A 13,494-nucleotide genomic window follows, 5' to 3' on the forward strand; every position below is an offset into this window, starting at 1 on the left:
CACAGCTGGCAACGCATTCCATGCATTCACAACTCTCTGTGTAAAGAACCTACTTCTGACGTCTCCTTTATACCTTCCTCCTAATATCTTCAAATTATGACTCCTCGTACCAGTCAATCCTGCCCTGGGGAAAAGTCTCTGGCTATTGACTCTATCTATTCCACTCATTATCTTATATACCTCGATCAGGTCTCCTCTCTTCCTCCTTCTCTCCAGAGAGAAAAGTCCAAGCTTAGTCAACCTTTCTTCATAAGGCAAGCCCTCCAGTCCAGGCAGCATCCTGGTAAATCTTCTTTACACCATTTCCAAAGCCTCTGTATCTTGCCTATAGTAGGGCGACCAGAACTGGACACAATATTCCAAGTGTGGTCTCACCAGGAACTTGTAGAGCTGTAGTAAAACCTTGCGGCTCTTAAACTCAATCCCCCTGTTAATGAAAGCCAAAACACCATATGCTTTCTTAACAACCCTATCCACTTGGGTGGCAACTTTGAGGGATCTATGTTAATGCACACCCAGATCCCTCTGTTCCTCCACACTGCCAAGAATAATCACAATATTCAGCAGATTGCTGAATAATCACAAAGCTGGAGAGAATTTGGGATCTACACAGTTGTGGCAGATATTGAACAACCAACTATCACACAGATGGATGTGCATGGAAAATGTGTCACCTGATTGGGTTTAAAAAGCTCAAGCAAGGTTAGCAGCATAAAGCTTTGAGGAAAATCTGGGAATCAAGCTATAAGAGTAGTTTCATCTCTGGAATGAAAAATAATTTGAAGATTTTCAGTGCCTTGTTAACAAAAAAATTAATATTAATATTGCATTTTTTAAGGAGATCAACTAAAAAAAAGGAAGTATTTAATCACCCTCAAAGAGACACCAAATACAGTTGGAATATGCGAAAGTTAATTAAATGTGTATACGGCCAAAATGATGGACGCCTCTAAAATCTTGTACTTCTCAGTAAGGTCTATCTTAAAGTTGAACTATCTCCAGTTGAAGGCAGATACTGTCATGTTTTACAGGTACCATGGGGAACACTTTACAGGCATACTTATGATATAAGTAGGTGTTTGTTTTTGCGGTGTGGGAGCAGTGAATTCGAAATTTTGAAGCAAAATTCAAAATTAGAAGTCAGGCTTCAGGGGTTTTTTAAGTACACTGAACTGATGCTTAGACAAACTGGGCAGAGTGTCACTTTGCATCTCATCAGCAATATTATTTAGAAAATGTCAGCCCCATTGTAGCTAGTTAAAGTAAAGCCTCATGAAAAGATGAAGGGGCTTTCAAAACTGAAAGAGAAGAACTGCAAACTCTTGCTGAATTGGCTAGGCAACCAAACAAGACCAGATGCAAGTTCTGAGGTCTTAGAATACAGTATTATTATATATCCCAAGGAGGAAGATTTATGTAAATAAAATACCGAAAAAAATTAAAAACTGTACTTTTAACAGTAGCTGATGCCAGAAACATGAATGTTTTGCTTTTAGTAATGCTGCTTAAGCAATTTTCCATGATGGCCTTGTAGGTGCAGGAGGATTTATAATTTCTGTTTTGGGCAGAGTGAGGTAAACACAGAAACACAGAAGATAAGAGCAGGAGTAGATTATTCAGTCAATCAAGCCTGTTCCATCATTCAATATGATCATGGCTAAGCATCCAGCTCAGTACCCTGCTCCTACTTTCTTTACAAACCCTTTGATTCCTGTAGCCTGAAGAACAATTTCTAACAATTTCTTGAAAAATTCAATGTTCTGGCTCTTGCAGTTTCTGTGGTAAAAAATTCTACCAACTCATCATTGTCTGGATGAAGAAATTTCTTCTCTTCTAAATGGCCTATCTCATATGCTTAGACTGTGACCCCTGGCTCTTGACTCCCTGGTCATCGGGACCATCCTTCCAGCATACACCCTGTCCAGTGCTGTTGGAATTTTGTAGATTTCTATGAGATCCGTCACTACTCCAGTAAGCCCCGCCATTCTTCTAAACTCCAGTGAATGTAGTCCTAAGTGATTCCTGAAGAAGGGCTTATGCCCGAAACGTCGATTCTCCTGTTCCCTGGACGCTGCCTGACCTGCTGCACTGTTCCAGCAACACATTTTCAGCTCTGATCTCCAGCATCTGCAGACCTCACTTTCTCCTCGTAGTCCTAAGTGATCCAATCTTGCTTCTATGTCAATCTTGCCATCCAAGGAATCAGCCTGATAAACCAATTATACGCATAATACTCCAGGTCTTTTCAAGGTCATGTAAAATTGCATTAATACATCCCTGTTCTTGTACTCAAATCCTCTCTCTATGAAGGCCAACTTACCATCTGCCTTCTTCAGCACTTGTTGACCCTGTATGCTTACTTTCAATGACTGGTATGCAAGTATACCCGAGTCTCAATGCACCTCCCCATTTCCCAATCTATCACCATTTGGAAAATGATCTGCCTGCCTGGTCTTGCTATCAAAGTAGTTAACATCACATTTATCCAAATTATTCTTCTTCACAGTCATCAGCAAAAGTGGCGGTAGACACTTAGTTCCCTCATCTAAATCAATATGTACTGTGAATAGCTGAAGTCCAATCCCACGCTCCTGCCACTTGGGGAAAAAAAGTCAGTTTACTCCCATTCATTGTCGCCTGTCTGCCAACCAGTTCTCAACCCATGTCAGTCCCAATCCCAGGCTAATCTCATGGTGAAGGTAAAAACAATGACTGTAGATGCTGGAAACCAGATTCTGGATTAGAATGGTGCTGGAAAAGCACAGCAGTTCAGGCAGCATCCGAGGAGCAGGAAAATCGACGTTTCGGGCAAAAGCCCTTCATCAGGAACAATCTCATGGTGAAACTGATCAAAAATCTTCTAAAAATGCAGGTAAACCACATCCACTGACTCCTCTCATCAACTCTACGAGTTAGATTATTGAAAAATTCCAGTAGATTTGCCAAACATGATTGCCCATTGGTCTCTCAATATCCTGTCACTGTTTTCCAAATGATTTGCTATTAATTCTTTTATAATGGACAGTAGCATTACTGCTCCTGATGTCAGGCTAACTGGTTTATAATTCTGTTTTCTCTTTACTTTCCTGTCTGAAGACTGGAGTTACATTAGCTACCTTCCTATCCAATGGGAACTGTTTTTTTAAGAAAACCAGAATTGACACAATCTTGAAAGGTCACCACCAATGCATTCACTATTTCTCAATTCATTTCCATAAATACCCTGGGATGTAGAATATCAGGCCCTGGTTGATTTATCAGTTTTTAATCCAATCAATTTCTCCAACACCATTTTGCTCCTAATATTGCTTTCTTTCAGTTCCTCTCTCTCACTGGAGTGCGTTTCCCAAAATGTTTGGGCTGTTATTTGTGCCCTTCTTGTGAAGGCAGAATCAAAATATGTTTAGTTGGTCTCTGTTTCTCACAGTTAGGGACATATATTTGTCTTCACTAATCTTTTTTCTCTTCACATATCTATAGCAGCTTTCACAAATCAGTTTGAATGTTCCCTGCATGTTTACTCTTGTACTCTGTTTTCCCCTTCTTGATCAATCCCATTGTCCTTCTTCAGAAATATAAACTGCTCTCAACCCTCAGGTCTGCTGCTTTTTTTTGTCAATTTGTATGCCCCTTCTTTAGCTTGAATACAACTTCTAATTCCCCTTGTTGACCATTTCCAGGCCCCTTTCCTGTTTTATTTTGTGCTGGACAGGAATGAACAATTGTTGCAGTTCTTTCATGAATTCTGTAAATGTTTGCCATTGCCTAGCTACCATCACCCCTTTAAATGATGTCCACCAATTTATCACAACTAACACCTCATATCAGTGTAGCTTTCTTTATTTACACACAAGGCTTTAGACTCAAAATCAACTTTCTCACTTTACATCTTAATGAAAAATTTTGTCATATTATCGTCAATTATTCCCAGGGGCTTCACACAGCCCAGATGCCAACCACTCCTTTTTCATCACACGATATCCAATCTTGGATGGCCTGTGCTCTATTTGGTTCCTTAATGTATTGTTCTAGAAAACCACTGTATACACACTTCAAGAATTGCTCCGCACTGATACTGTTCCTGATACAATTTGCCCAAAATATTGCTCTTGAGGTTGTGAAGCTAAATAGATCAGAAAAGTAATGAATTTTTTTAAAACTGCCTTAACAGTAGAAAGTGTTGTTTCTGTAGAAGTGGTAGTTATGACATCTTTCTTAGTGAAAATATCGTACGGAATTTTAAAGAAATTCAGCGATAACACCCATTAAGTACTTCTTCAGTAAGAAGCCAGTGTGGTATACTGTACTTTCAACAAACTGTCCAAATTATAGAAAATTGAACATTGGTAGTACAGCTTTAAACCTGATAATGGAGAATGGACAGGTCTCCAAATTGAAATGGATGGATAGTAGCAGTCGTCCACCTAATTGTTTTGTGAAAAGGAGTAAATTTCACGAAAATATTTGAAATACTGGATAAAGGATAGTTGGGACTTTAATATACATTAATTGTGCGATTACAATATATTATCATCTTGCACAATGTTTTCATATCACATTTTTGTTCTGTTTTTATTATTTTATATATTATTCTGAAGAGAAAAAAGGGAATATATTACCATCTAATAATAGGGCCTGACAACTCAAGTTAAGAGGATTTGAGTTAATAAATTATAATATACTGTCAAGATTATTTTTATTTCAAGTCTAGAGAACTAGATTACCCATTATACATGCTGCATCAAACAAAGTATTTGATTATAAAACAGGCACATGACGGGTGGCATCTTGTAACCTAGCTTTATTCAACTATGTGTGATACTCAAAGAGGAAACAGACTATAATTTTTCATCAGCTACAATCGTTGTGCTATGTGGTGAACATAGCTGATTTATTATGCTGTTGAAACAGGACAGCAGGATGTCTGTGCAAGTGCAGCAGGCCTTTTCCGGTGCAGTTGTCAATGGGAGCAACAACCTTATGCAGCATGCTTCAAATATTGACTGTAAATTGACTGTAATGTTATCTAAAGTTAGGTGATGAATTTAATTTCAACATAATGTACAAGGTGACAATGGTGTTGGGAGAACTTCTTAAGAATCTTGCTCTGGAGTTGCCTTGTGCAAGAGTCCACAACTACATTGATGGGTTGACAACTAACTTGGCAATTTATGAGAGGGAATACTAACATTAATTAATACTGCAGAAGTAAGGTTTGCGAACAGGATGTGTGTGCTCTACACAAGATTTATTTAACAGGTCTTCCCACCATCACTAGTTTCAGAAAAGCAACAACATACCAGTCTCCCTGTTGTTACTTTCTCTGCTTACTGGTCTATCTGGCATGATACTCCTTTCAGTGCTTTGAAGCAAAACTAGGAAACCTGGCAACAGATCTTCAGGCTAACTCTTCACAATAGTCACTTTCTTTCTTTGATCTTCTCTGCATTCCTCTTTTTGTATTTATTGACAGACCAAATATTTACTTAATTTGCTACGATACAAATGATGTGGTCCTGATCCATCTTGTTCAGCAATTTCTCACTAATTTAATAATCTTTCTGCCTTTGCCATTTCTACTGCCTTTATCTACTACAGCTGTCAATTTATTAATCCATCAGTTCAACTTCTCCATCTTCAACTCCTGCTACTGTGTCATCTCCAGTCTTTGAGGTGACACTACTGATACCCTCTTCCAGGTAATGTCTTAAAAATATCAATCTCTAAATTAAACCCTGCACGATTCCACACTACATACCCCAATATTCCACATTCATAATCTAACCCACATCAACTAATCTTGATTAGGTTAGATTCCCCACAGTGTGGAAACAGGCCCTTCGGCCCAACAAGTCCACACCGACCTTCCGAAGAGTAACCCACCCTCCTTTGACTAATACACCTAACAACTATGGACAATTTAGCATAGCCAATTCACCTGACCTGCACATCTTTGGAATGTTGGCGGAAACCGGAGTACCCGGAGGAAACCCACGCAGACATGGGGAGAATGTGCAAACTCCACACAGACAGTCGCCCGAGGCTGGAACCGAACCTGGGACCCTGGCGCTGTGAGGCACTATGCATCTTATTAACTTGTTTTCTCTGGTACGGTTTTCCTAACGAATAAGCTTATTTCTCCCAAAGTTTTCCACTGCTTTAAATCCTTGGCTGAAGCGATATCTGCTCTCTCAAGTAGTTGTAAAAAAAAAACTGGCATTATTTTGAAGAACAAGGAGTTATCCCTGATGTCTTAATTAATATTTATGAACATCACAAAAGTAATTACCAATCATTGACATTTGTGGGAGTGTGCTGTGGGCAAACTGGCTGTTGTATTTCTTACATTACACAAATGACTATATTTCAAAAGTACATCATAAGATAATAAAGTGTGGACCAGTCAGCCTATCGTTCCTGCCGTATTATTGAAAAAGGTCAATTAATGACCTTAGCTTCACTTTTCTGCCTGTCCCATAAGTTTCAATTTCCTTGGCCTTTCTCATTCTTCCTAACCAAATGCATCAGTTTAATTTCCTCTGCATTTCAGAATTATTTTTCAAAATTATTCATTGGCTGTAAAATGCTGTGATTAGATTAGATTAGATTAGATTACAGTGTGGAAACAGGCCCTTCGGCCCAACAAGTCTGCACTGGCCGCCGAAGTGCACCCCACCCAGACCCATTCCCCTATATTTACCCCTTCATCTAACAGTACGAGCAACTTAGCGTGGCCAATTCACCTAACCTGCACATTTTTGGATTGTGGGAGGAAACCGGAGCACCCGGAGGAAACCTACGGTTTGGTTCGCAGTTCTTCAAAACATTATACAAGTATTTTCCTTTCCTTGTTCTCAATTTTTTATTCCAGAACACTCACTGAACTGATGACAGACTACTTGGTCTCCAAACTCCTGATCCCTCACAAAGTAGCGTGCTAGATTTGTGCCAAAGGAATAGAGAATCGAATTCCCAGTACCTCCCCCAGTACATGCATGAATTATATAAATTACATATATTCCATTTTGTTAGTTTATTTATTTGATCTAATTTCAATACCTAGTTTCCAACATAGTATTAATGCTAATTTGACTATACCCTATATCTCACTGTCTTGGAACATTTCTTTCTTCATCAATATGATCTAGTCGTCTCTCTCTGATGAGTGAGCAGCCCTATGGTGTGGTAAGACTATGGCGATTTTACCTTTTTAGGTGTACTTTTAAAAATTCTTCACTTGAATTTATATATTCTACATATACTCGAATCTGATGCTTTCACTTATGTAATGCTTTTAAAGCAAATCCTCATCTGAAATTTGTTTTGCACTAGTTCTATTTTTGCATAGATCAAGTACTCTCAGCTTCATCTCATTTCTGGTAACCCAGAAATGCATCACAAGGAGGGCTCTCTTAGGGTTCCTTATATATATTTGACATTTACTCATACCCAAAAATGATGGCAACACTAATTTCTGCCTAAGCAAGACCAGTGTGCTGTACATTTTCCACATTGACACAATGTTGCACATCAGTTTCTGTTCAGTGTTATATTGCTATTACTTTGCATGCCAGTAACATATCATGGCTAATTTGACATGAAAACCACAAATACACAATTGAATGTTGCTAACTAAATTCAAATCTTTCAATTAATTAAAGAATTCCAATTAAACCTAAATAGGCAATGTTCCAGAAATCTTACAGGGTTTTCTGATCTTTACATTAACTCTAGCGCAATACAGCAATTATATCCACCACCCAATAGACTGAACTTCATCTTGTTTGCTTCTTGCTTCTGAAAAGATAGTCAATCGCAGCCTTACTTCCAACCACCATCTTCTCAAGTCAAGTCCACGCTTGTTCATTCCACTCTTAAAGCCCGGGCTAGCCACAGGAAGCCCAATAAATACCAGTTCCTGCTCATCATGTACATTAAACCTAAACATTAAGCTTGCTTTTGCTTCTTTGCTTCTTTCTGACCTGAAGACCAACTCCCAATCACCCATTTTCTTTCTTGCACAGCCTCCTGCAGTATCTACCTTCAACTTGCTACCTATTGGCTAGTGCCATAGTTTTGTATCCTGAGCTTTAACAGGAATAATGCGGAAACAGATCACAGGAGTATATAATCACGTACACACAGTTAGACAGAGGGAAGGAAACACTTAAAAAATGGGAAGATGAAGGAGACAGGCAAAGAGAAGTACAAACACAAGGGCAGAAAATGTGAGGGAGGTGGAGCCTCCTATCATACTGAAGTTATGAGAATGGATGGCAACCAGTACTGGACACCAGTGACAACCTGCAGTAAATCTGTCCAAACCATAAAGATGGTAGTGTAGTTGCTAGCTGTTTGTTTGGAAAAAAGTCCTCTGCATCAGGAGCTCGTAGTTCAACTGTCACTAAAGAAGAACAATTGCAGAGTAAAGGAAGAATTTGCTCTATGTAGTGGCACTGGAACAGAAGGAATCATTGTTTGACATCTCATTGAGGACATTTCCTGAACTCCAACAATGTAACATACCCTCATGTTACATGAAATGAAATGGCAGCCAAAGATAGGTGTCCAAAATCTGAAATGGGATTTCAAAACACAAACTTCTGACTTAGAGCCATGACATACAATGCCTTGTACATTACGCAGTATAATAACTACACTTCTCTTATATATCCTTTGATTCATAGCAACCAATACCACAGGAGGTTAGTTACTTAAAAACAACTTGGAAGCAAATACAAAAAATCAAATGGAATTCAATATGGACAAGTGTAAGGTTTTGCACTGGAGCAGGATAAACAAGGCAAGGGAAAAAACTGCAAAGGACCAAGAATCAGAGAGCTCTTGATGTGCACCAGTCCCTTAGGGTCATGGGACAGGTAGACAAAGTGGCTCATAAGTCATATGTGACAGTTGCCTTTATTAGCCAAGGTATATATTTTAAGAGCAAGGAGGTTATGCTGGAATTGTATAAAATGTTGTCTAGGTCATGACTATGTGTAGTTCTGGAATCCATATTACATGTGGTGGGCAATCACACTGGAGAGGATGCAGAGGGGATTTACAAGAGTTTTAGTTTAAAAAAATGAGATTAGTTAGACCAGGATCATTTACCTTGAAGCAGAGATGTCCCGGAGGTGGGGATGTACAGGAAGGAATGTTCCTCCTTGATGAAGGGATCAATGGCCAGGGGAATAAATTTAAAGTAGGGGACCAGGAGATTAAGAAGGATGTGAGAATTTCTTTTCCATCCACGGAGTGGTGGGTATCTGGAACTCATTGCCTGGAAGGGTGGTTGAGGCTTACAAGGCTATGGCCCAACTGCTGGAAAACATAAGGAAAATAATTTGGTGCTTGTTTTTGATCAGGATAGACTCAATGGGCCAAATGCTGTAAACCTATATGACACTAATTTCAGGCTTTCTTGACTTTAACTTACTTTAGGAACTAATTAATAGAAGTAATTTCCTGCTAAGATTGTCAATATCCTTGAAAAATTTAAAAAGTTTAAAATTTTAGATAGAATAATGTTATGATGTCCCCACTCAAGTTAATGTAAGCAGCATCATGAGCAAGCTCCAAGTCATGAATCAGCCTTCCGCAGATGGGTTTCTTGAAGCATCACTCCAGTACCATATATTAATGAAGCCCAATTAGTTTTCATCCAAATAATGTTTTTTTGGTCAGTAAACTTGCTCAGTCAGGTGATCAACAGGTAAAGGATTCAAGTTTGAAACTTTATTGCTGGAACAGCACAGCAGGTCAGGCAGCATCCAGGGAACAGGAGATTCGACGTTTCGGGCACAGGCCCTTCTTCGGCCTGTGCCCGAAACGTCGAATCTCCTGTTCCCTGGATGCTGCCTGACCTGCTGTGCTGTTCCAGCAATAAAGTTCCAACTTTGATCTCCAGCATCTGCAGACCTCACTTTCTCCAGGTAAAGGATTCAATCAACATGTTAATAAATATCAAAAAGTAGTTATAAATCAAAGTAGTGGCTATGGGCACTTGCGTGGGTCCTAGTTATGGCTACCTCTTTATGGGGTATGCAGGACAATCCTTGTTCCAGTCATACTGGCCCCTTCCCACAACCCTTTTTGTCGGTACATTGACAACTGCTTTGGTGCTGCTTCACGTTTCTGCCAGGACCTTGAAAACGTCATTTATTTTTCCTCCAATTTCCACCCCTCTATAACTTTCACATTGTCCATTTCCGACACTTCCCTTCCTTTTCTTGTTCTCTCTGTTGCCATTTCAAGGAATAAACTGTCCATTGCCATCCACTACAAAGCCACTGACTCCAATAGTTACCTTCACTACAGCTTGTCACACCCATGTCCTGCAAGAACCTCCATCCCATTCTCCCAGTTTCTGTTCAGATGATGCCACCTTCCAAAACAGTGCTGCTGACATACACTGCTTCTTCCATGACCGCGGTTTCCCACCTACTGTAGTTGACAGGGTCCTCAACCCCATCTGACCTATCACCCGTGCTTCCACCCTTGCCCTTCCCACCACTCACAACAGCATGATTGAGTCCCCCTTGTCCTCACTTTTCATCCCACCAGCCTCCGCATTCAAAGGATCATTCTCCACCATTTCAGACAACTCTAGCAGAATACCACTACAAAACATCTCTTCCCCTCACTCCTCGTCTGCATTTCATGGGGATTGTTCCCTTTGGGAGATCCGAGTCCATACCAAAACCACCAACACATCTCCCCCTTTCCACAGCACCTTCTCATATAAATGCAAAAGGTGCAACATCTGCCTCTTCACCTCCCTGCTCACTATTCAAGGGCATAAACAGTCTTTCCAGGTGAAGCAACATTTCACCTGCACCTCCTCCAAACTTAAGTATTGTATTCACTGCACCCAGTGTGCCTACTCTACACTGGAGAAACCAAATACAGAATGGGTGACTGCTTAGCGGAACAGTTAATCTGTGCACATGACCTGACCTCCCTGTAGCCATCCATTTTAAAGTGCCCTGCTCGCATGCCCACATGTCTGCCCTCAGCATGTTGCAGTGTCCCAGTGAATCACAGCGCAAACTGGAGGAACCAACATCTCATCTTCAGACTAGCCACTTTACAGCCTTCTGAACTTGGAGTCAGAGAGATGTACAGCACAGAAACATACTTTTCGGTCCAACTCATTCATGCCAACCAGAAATCCTAAATTAATCTAGTCCCATTTACCAGTATTTGGCTCATATCCCTCTAAACTCTTCTTATTCATGTACCTATCCAGATGCCTTTTAAAATGTTGTAATATACCAGCTTCCACCACTTCCTCTGGCAGCTCATTCCATACACTCCATCACCCTTTGCATGAAAAAGTTCCCTCTTACGTCCCTTTTAAACCTTTCTCCTCGTACCTAAACCTGTGCCCTCCAGTCCTGGACTCCCCCACCCTAAGGAAAAGGCATTGTCTATTTATCCTATCCATGCCCTTCATGATTTTATAAATCCCTAAAAGGTCACCCCCTCAACCTCCAACGCTCCAGGGAAAACAGCCCCAGCCTATTTAGCCTCTGCCTCTAGCTCAAACTTTCCAACCCTGGCAACATCCTTGTAAATCTTTTCTGAACCCTTTCAAATTTCATAACATCCTCCCCATAGGATACAGACCAGAATTGCACACAATATTCCAAAAGTGGCCAAACCAATGTCCTGTACAGACCCAACATGACCTCCAAACTCCTATACTCAGTGCTCTGACCAATAAAGGAAAACAGACTGAATGCCTTTGCTATCCTATTTACCTAAAACTCCAACTTTGAAGGAAATATGAACCTGTACTCCAAGCTCTCTTTGTTCAGCAACATTACCCAGGACATTACCATTAAGTGTATAAGCCCTGCGCTGATTTGCCTTTCCAAAATGCAGTACCTCGCATTTATCTAAATAAAACTCCATCTGCCACTCCTCGGCCCATTGGCCCACCTGATCAAGATCCTGTTGTACATTGAGGTAACCTTCTTCGCTGTCCACTACACCTCCAATTTTGATGTCATCTGCAAATTTACTAACTATAACTTCCACATTCATATCCAAATTGTCTACATAAATGATGAAAAGCAAGGCAGTCAGCACAGATCCTTGTGGCACTCCACAGTTCTCCCTCTATTCCATGTGCTCTAACCTCGCTAACCAGTCTACCATGAGGAACCTTGTCAAACACCTTTCTGAAGTCCATATAGAAAATGTCCACCGCTCTGCCCTCACCAATTCTCTTTGTTATTTCTTTAAAAAACTCAATCCAGTTAGTGAGACATGATTTCCCACACACAACGTTATGTCGACTATCCCTAATCAGTCCTTGCTTGTCCAAATATACGTAAATCCTGTCCCTCAGGATTTCCTCCAACAACTTGCCCACCACTGATGTCAGGCTCATCGGTTTTTCCTGACCACCTTTTTAAAAGTAATGACACCATGTTAGCCAACCTCTAGTATTCCAGCACCTCATCTGTGGCTAACTTAATATTAAGTTCAACAACTTTAAATCGTGAACATTTCCACCCTTTCTTTTAGCTTGTTATCTTGTCCTCCCACACCCAACGTGTTCCCTACACCCCCTCATCGCACTTACTATCCTTTCAAGTCTGGCAGGAGGCATACCATTGTTGTGCCATTCTCACACTCTGAACACTTAAACTGAATTATCAACATCTTTTCTTCATTGTCACCCTACACCCTCTAATCCCATCGCCGTCCTTTACCCCCCTCATTTCCCAAATTTGCAAATGCTGTCCCTTCTACATTTTACTTCAGCTCTGATGAAGAGTCATCTAGACTCGAATTATTAGCTTGCTTTCTCTCCGTGGATGCTGCCTGACTCGCTGTGATCTCCAACATTTGTTGTCTTCAGTCAAAAAGTAGTTATTGGAAAATCTATAGGGATTTTGTCTCCCCCTTGAGGGAAAACTCACATTCTTCCCAAAGGGACTCATCTGACTTAATTAAATTGAGTTTACCTATGCATAGTCTTGAGGTCTAACCATGCCTCAGGTACTGTTGGGAGTTTAACCAGTGAAACCTGCTGTCTTGCTAGTTCCCAAGGCACTTGAATCGGAGGTTCCAGCACTGAATGACAGATTTACAACTTGGTTCACTGTTGTGCCATGTTGGTTTGTTAAATTCTCAACAGCATTCTGGTTTTATGCTGACCTGCTGACTTCAGATATTGGATTAGAAAGCAAATCACAGAGAATGAATTTGGTTCCGATTTTTCATTTGCATGACACCTTGGAGCCACCTTAAACCAAGAAGATAGTCACTAGCTCTGGATCATATGGCAAGCATATTATTAAGGAGGTAAAAACAATGACTGCAGATGCTGGAAACCAGATTCTGGATTAGTGGTGCTGGAAGAGCACAGCAGTTCAGGCAGCATCCAAGGAGCTTCGAAATCAACGTTTCGGGCAAAAGCCCTTCATCAGGAATAAAGGCAGTGAGCCTAGCTTATCTCTCCATGCTCCAGGCTCACTG

The 13,494-nt window shown here is 40.5% G+C and overlaps 1 protein-coding gene across 5 annotated transcripts in view; it reads right to left on the reverse strand.

Moving 5' to 3' along the window:
• The window catches only part of znf592 (zinc finger protein 592), a 198,980-nt gene that overhangs the window by 132,450 nt on the left and 53,036 nt on the right, over nucleotides 1-13,494 (reverse strand). Inside the window, exon 2 of one of the 5 annotated variants that reach the window (XM_043680571.1) lies at nucleotides 9,115-9,324. The exons of 3 other annotated variants lie outside the window; for them this stretch is intronic. The gene's annotated coding sequence lies outside the window, so the exon portion shown is untranslated. Of the gene's footprint in view, nucleotides 1-3,289; nucleotides 3,301-9,114; nucleotides 9,325-13,494 lie in introns of those variants that run through there. One more of the 5 variants, XM_043680573.1, reaches the window with a different exon arrangement.

This window comes from Chiloscyllium plagiosum, chromosome 40, assembly GCF_004010195.1.
Source record: "Chiloscyllium plagiosum isolate BGI_BamShark_2017 chromosome 40, ASM401019v2, whole genome shotgun sequence".
Taxonomy (NCBI): Eukaryota; Metazoa; Chordata; class Chondrichthyes; order Orectolobiformes; family Hemiscylliidae; genus Chiloscyllium; species Chiloscyllium plagiosum.